Genomic DNA, 6868 nt, shown 5'->3' on the forward strand with positions numbered 1-6868 from the left:
GAAAGGTTTTTTACCTTTTAAGCATGGAGTTGCTCTATCTAAGAAGCAGTGTCCTTCGACACCTAAGGATATAGAGAGCATGAAAGCAGTTCCTTATGCTTCAGCATGTGGAAGCTTAATGTATGCTATGTTATGTACGAGGCCTGACATCTGCTTTGCTGTAGGCATGGTTAGTAGATATCAGTCGAACCCAGGTCAGGAACATTGGAGTGCACTAAAAACTATACTCAAGTACCTGAGAAGGACTAAGGAGTATATGTTAATTTACAAGGCCTCAGATCTATTTCCTTTGGGATATACTGATTCAGATTTCCAATCAGATAGGGATAAGAGGAAATCAACCTCGGGATATATTTTTACTTTGGGAGGTGGAGCCGTTATATGGAGGAGTGTAAAGCAGAAATGCATTGCAGACTCCACCATGGAGGCCGAGTACGTGGCGGCCTCTGAGGCTGCCAAGGAGGCTGTATGGTTCAGGAACTTCCTTTTGGACTTAGATGTGGTACCTAATTTGCCTAGGAGCTTGACGGTGTATTGTGATAACACTGGTGCTGTGGCAAATTCAAAGGAACCGCGAGACCACAAAGAAGCTAAACATATTGAACGTAAGTATCATCTCATACGAGGAATCATAAAGCGAGGGGATATAGTTGTGGCTCACATATCATCAGAAGACAACCGAGCAGATCTTTTCACAAAGAGCTTGCCAACCAAGGTTTTTGACAAGCATGTGGAAGCGATAGGAGTCAGATGGATGGACACATAGATTTTTATGTAATAGTGGATTAAATAAACACTGATGTACACATAGAATATTTTGAGTATAAGTGGGAGATTGTTAGTGTATACTGAAAATATTTATTTGAAGTATGTACATTTATTTCTGGCCAGTTTATTCGAGAATCATTTGAATGTTTACATGTTGTCTAATATTATATATTGTGAACAATCTAGTATCAAATGGGATACAGAATATTAGATTGTTAAATACGGTTATATAATATAATAAGGTTCACAGCACATGTGGTGTTGGACAATCCACTGGTATGGCTGTAGTATTATTTAGATTAGTTTATATTGACTAATAAATAATACTAGTATACTTTGTGTATATTGAACATGATCAAATTTAGAATTGTTCCCTTAATACTGATTAAGAAGGAGAACTAAGATTCTATGTTATTATTAATGCTTAGGTTCTTAATCCGGAAATAGTAATTGACACGTGTATATTATTTACATGGTTTGATTTATATATGAAATAATTCTTTTGAATTATATCATTATATTTTGGGTGATGGAATTATATACATGGTGGATATTATTTATTGAAGGAATCTATGTCCTGATAATATTCGGGTTAATGATGTCCCCTTGAAAGCTCAAAAAGATTTAATTATGTGAAACCCTGCAGGTGGAATTTATTCTGGCATAATTAAATAAAGGTTGAGTGGATGATCAAGGATAAAAGATATTAATTAAATAAATTATCAGTAATTTATTTAATTAATGGACATATGATATTTTAAACATGGGGAATTTAATAAGCAAATAATATTGGAATCGAATTAATTAAATTACGGTATTAGGAAAGGTAGTGCAAATATTAATTCTTTAGTGGATTGAATTAATATTTAATTACATTGGGCTAGGCTCAAGATGTAATTAGAAGGCCCAACCTAATTATCCATGGTCCCTATTGTAGCCTATATATATATATTCTTATTCTCTTCTTGCTTGGAAATTGTGTGAAAACATATTGTAGCCACCAAGGAGCAAGAATAGAGGATAACTTGAGAAGACGGAGGCCACACTTTGCTCAAGGGAATTTGGGAATACAATAGAAGAGCGTGGAATCAACCATTAACAAGGTAATCCTCTTTTCGTAATCTTTATCGTAAAATGTAGTAACACCCTAAGTCCGTGGTTCCCAACACTTGTTGCCCCGACACAAATGATTTGAGCACTAGACCCCTGTCGTGCCACCTCTTGACTTTTTCCTTGTACATTTTGTTGTTCTCATAAGCTTGAAGTCGAAACTCGTGTAGTTCATTCAATTAAAGCATCCTCTTCTTTCCAGCCGCATCCAAGTCAAGATTCAATTTCTTCAAAGCCCAATATGCCTTAGCTCGAGCTCTACATGCAAATGACACCCCTTACCATCGACTAACTGAAACGGCGACATTCTGAATGGAGTCTTATATGTTGTTCTATACGCCCAAATAACTTCATCAAGCTTCAAAGACCAATCTTTCCTCGATGGACACACAACTTTCTCTAAAATGCGCTTGATCTCTCTGTTAGACACCTTAGCTTGACCATTTTTCTGAGGATGATAAGCCGTAGCAATGCGATGGTTCATATTATACCTTTGCATCATAGCAGTGAACTTGTGATTGCAAAAATGCGACCCCTCATCACTGATTATGACTCTTGGAGTTCAAAACCTTGTGAATATATGCTTGTGAAGAAAATTAAGCACCACTTTTGCATCGTTCGTTGGCAACGCCTTAACTTCAACCCATTTTGGCACATAATCAATCGCCAACAGGATGTATTGATTGTTATAAGATGAGACAAATGGCCCCATGAAGTCAATTCCCCAAACATCGAAGACCTCAACCTCGAGAAGGACATTAAGAGGCATCTCATCCCACTTAGACATATTACCCACACGTTGACATCGATCATATTTCAAAACAAACCGGTGAGCATCTTTAAACAAGGTCGGCCAAAAGAAACCTGCGTGAAGAATATGAGCTGTTGTCTTTTCTCCACCATAATGTCCTCCATAAGCCGTTGAGTGGCAATCTCGCAAGATCCCCCCCGTTTCGCTGTAAGGAATACATCTCCTGATGATTTGGTCAGCTCCTTGCCGAAAAATAAATGGCTCATCCCACATATACCACTTCACTTCAAGCAGAAACTTCTTCCTTTGAGCATATGATAAGTCGGGAGGCATGATATTACTCACAAGGTAGTTCACAATGTCTGAAAACCACGGTTCTTCTTCTTTCACTCCAAATAGCTGATCCTCGGGAAAAGACTCATTTATCAATGTCTTATCCAATGAAGTAGCATTAGGGTTCTCTAAACGCGAGAGATGATCAGCGACTTGATTTTCAGTCCCCTTTTTATCCTTGATCTCTAGTTCAAATTCTTGAAGCAAAAAAACCCATCTAATCAATCTAGGCTTCGAGTCCTTCTTTGAGACGAGATAACGAATTACAGCGTGATCAGTGAAAACTGTCACCTTAGTCCCAAGTAGATAAGATCAAAATTTCTCAAAACCATAGACAATAGCCAAACGTTCTTTCTCCGTAGTAGTATAATTCAGTTGAGCACCATTTAGGGTCTTGCTAGCATAGTAGACGACATGAAATATGTTGTTCTTCCTTTGCCCAAGAACTGCTCCAACTGTATAGTCACTTGCATCGCACATCATCTCAAAAGGTTCATTCCAATCAGGTGCAGTTATGACAGGTGCCGTGATTAAACTCTTCTTCAATGTTTCAAAAGTTGCAAGGCACTCATCATCAAACTTTAAAGGGACATCTTTCTCTAGAAAACTGCACAATGGCTTCGAAATCTTAGAAAAGTCCTTGATGAAATGCCTATAAAAACCCGCATGCCCAAGAAAACTACAAATTCCCTTAACAAAAATAGGTGGAGGAAGATTCTCAATGACCCCCACTTTGGCTATGTCCACCTCAAGACCCTTACTAGAAACCTTGTGCCTAAGAATAATGCCCTATCGCACCATAAAGTGACATTTCTCCCAATTGAGAACCAAATTGGTCTCAACACACCTCTTGAGAACGTGTCCAAGATTTTGCAAGCATTCATCAAAAGAATCTCCAAATACAGAGAAGTCGTCCATGAAAACTTCCACATTCTGGCAAATTATATCAAAAAAAATGGCCATCATACATCTCTGAAATGTGGCTGGTGCACCACACAGACTAAAAGAAACTCGTCTGAAGGAGAAAGTACCAAATGGACAAGTGAAGGTAGTCTTCCCCTGATCCTCAGGAGTGATACAAATCTGATTGTAACCCGAATAGCCATCTAGAAGACAGTAGTACTCATGACCCACCAATCTGTCAAACATCTGGTCACTGAAGGGCAAAGGATAGTGATCCTTTCTAGTGGCCTTGTTCAGCTTTCTATAGTCCATACAAACTCTCCACCCCATGACTGTTTGTGTAGGAATAAGCTCATTCTTCTCATTTGCTACCACAGTTATTCCACATTTCTTTGACACACATTGAACTAGGCTCACCCATGAACTGTCAGAAATAGGATAGATAATCCCTGCATCTAGCCACTTAAGAATTTCCTTCTTCACTACTTCCTTCATGATTGGATTAAGTTTTCTTTGCTGCTCGACCATAGGCTTGCTACCTTCCTCTAGCAGAATTTTATGCATGCAATAAGAAGGGCTGATTCCCTTGATATCTGCTATAGTCCAACCAATTGCCGATTTGAACTCTCTCAGAATCCTCAGAAGCTTTTCCTCGTCACTACCTGAAAGGTCAGATGCAATAATCACAGGCAGAGTAGATGCATCACCTAAAAAAGCATACCTCAAATGATCAGGTAAAGGCTTAAGCTCGAGAGTTGGGGCTTCCTCAATAGATGGCTTGAGGCGTTTAGGAGCTTTGTTCAATTCCTCCATTCCAAGAGATTCAAAAGACATATCAATCTTCCTCTTCCAGGGAGAAGCATTCAAATATTGCAATTGCTCTTCACTTTCATCATCTTCGCTATCTGAATTCCCCAATAAGGCCTTTTCTAAGGCATCAGACCTCAGCAATTGATCAAGTTCCAAAGTCACCGCAGAATCGACCAACTCTACCGTTAAGCACTCCTCATATTTTGTAAGAAATTTCATAGCATTGAACACATTAAAAGTTACATCCTGATCCAGCACTCACATTGTAAGCTCACCCTTCTACACATCTATCAATGTTCAGCCAGTCGCCAAGAAAGGTCTTTCCAAGATTATGGGAATCTTCTTATCCTCCTCGAAATTAAGAATTATGAAATCAGCAGGGAAGATGAGTTTATCATCCTTGACCAAGACATCCTCCACAATACCTCACGAATATGTAAACAGTCGGCCAACTGCAAAGTCATATAAGTCAGTTTTGGATCAGGTAAGTCCAACTGCTTGAAGATTGACAAAGGCATTAGATTGAGACTAGCTCCCAAGTCACATAAGCATCTGTCAAAAGACACTTTTCCAATAGTACACGGAATAGTGAACCTTCCCGGATCTTTAAACTTTGGAGGCAACTTCTGTTGCAGTACAACACTGCATACCTCCGTGAGAGCGACAATCACTAAATCTTCAAGCTTCACTTTTCGAGAGGGAATACCTTTCATAAACTTTGCGTAACTAGGCATCTACTCAAATAGCCTCATCGAAAGGTATGTTGATATGAAGTTTCTTGAACACCTCCAGAAACTTCTCAAATTGCTTGTCCATCTTTTTCTTCTGCAGCCGCTTAGGAAAAGGCGGTAGAGGATAGATCTGTTTCTCCCCTGTATTACCCTAAAGAGGAGTGTGCTCAACACTAGTCTTCCTTGGTTCCACTTCTACTTCCTGCTGCTCTATTTCTTTCTCAGCCCTAGCTTCTTCAGTCAACACTTGAGTTTGATCAGGATTCGCAACCTTTCCAGACCTCAGAGTGATTGCCTTTACCTGCTCCTTAGCTTCCCTCTTTCCTGGCACTTCGGTGTCACTAGGTAGTGTACCAGGCTGACAATTTAGCATTGGAAATTTTCCCAATTTGATTTTCCAAGGTCTTGATTGAAATAGCTTGACTCTTGCACATAAGCTCCAACTCCTCTAATTCAGATTTTTCATTAGCTTGTTGCAACTGAAGTTGCTGTCTTGGTGCATATTGCAGTTGCTGAAAACCAGGGGGTTGTACTGCTTAGCCGAATACTGCTGATAAGGCTGTTGAACCGCATTCCGAGGGTTTCTTCAACTGAAATTAGGATGATTGCGATTATTGGGATGATAAGTGGCTGGCACAGGTTGCTGCGAATGCAGAAAGTTGCTCATGAAGTGAGCTGATTCACTAGAAATTGCGCACTGATCAGTCTCATGGACACCAGCACAAAGCTCGCAGACACTAGCAATTTGATTAACTCCATAATTAGCCAAATTGTCCACCTTCATCGTCAAAGGCTTAAGTTGGGCATCTATAACAGTTGTTGCATCCAACTCCAGAATTCCGGCTACTTTTCCCAGAGTCAGTCTCTGAGAAGGATTCTGGTCTTCATTAGTAGCCATCAGTTCGATCAATTCATAAGCTTTATTTTAGCTCTTAACCCACAAGGCTCCTCTTGATGCTGCATTGAGCATGGGTCTAGAAGTAGCACCCAATCCATTGTAGAAGCAGTTTATAATCATCCAATCAGGCATGCCATGGTGTGGGCACCTCCTTAGCATCTCCGTATATCGATCCCAAGCCTCACACAGAGATTCTCCAGTTTTCTGAGCAAGCTGAGTAAGAGCATTCCTGATTGCAACAGTCTTCCCCATAGGGAAGAATTTAGTGAGAAATTTTTGAGCAAGATCTTCCCAAGTGGTGATAGCATCTTCAGCACATCATTGAACTTGAAAGTGTCGCAGATCTTGATAAAATCCCTGATGTGCATGTTGGGGTCTTCAGTAGAGAACCCCCAAACTGAACTGAGTTATGTATCATCTGAATCGTGCTTGACTTGATCTCAAAAGTGTTAGCCCTGATGGCTGGCCTGATGATGCTTGACTGAATGTCATTGATCTTAGGCTGAGAATAGTCCATCAAAGCCTTAGGATTTTCTGCTTGATCTCCCATCACTACTAAAACTG

At 39.9% G+C, this 6868-nt stretch overlaps 1 non-coding gene across 1 annotated transcript; it reads left to right on the forward strand.

The window, feature by feature from the left end:
• The first annotated feature begins 6434 nt into the window (after nucleotides 1–6434).
• Nucleotides 6435–6541, forward strand: LOC141662479 (small nucleolar RNA R71). The gene has a single exon (XR_012550594.1). It is a non-coding gene; the product is annotated as a small nucleolar RNA R71 (small nucleolar RNA).
• Nucleotides 6542–6868: the final 327 nt, after the last annotated feature.

This window comes from Apium graveolens, chromosome 5 (assembly GCF_009905375.1).
Source record: "Apium graveolens cultivar Ventura chromosome 5, ASM990537v1, whole genome shotgun sequence".
NCBI lineage: Eukaryota > Viridiplantae > Streptophyta > Magnoliopsida > Apiales > Apiaceae > Apium > Apium graveolens.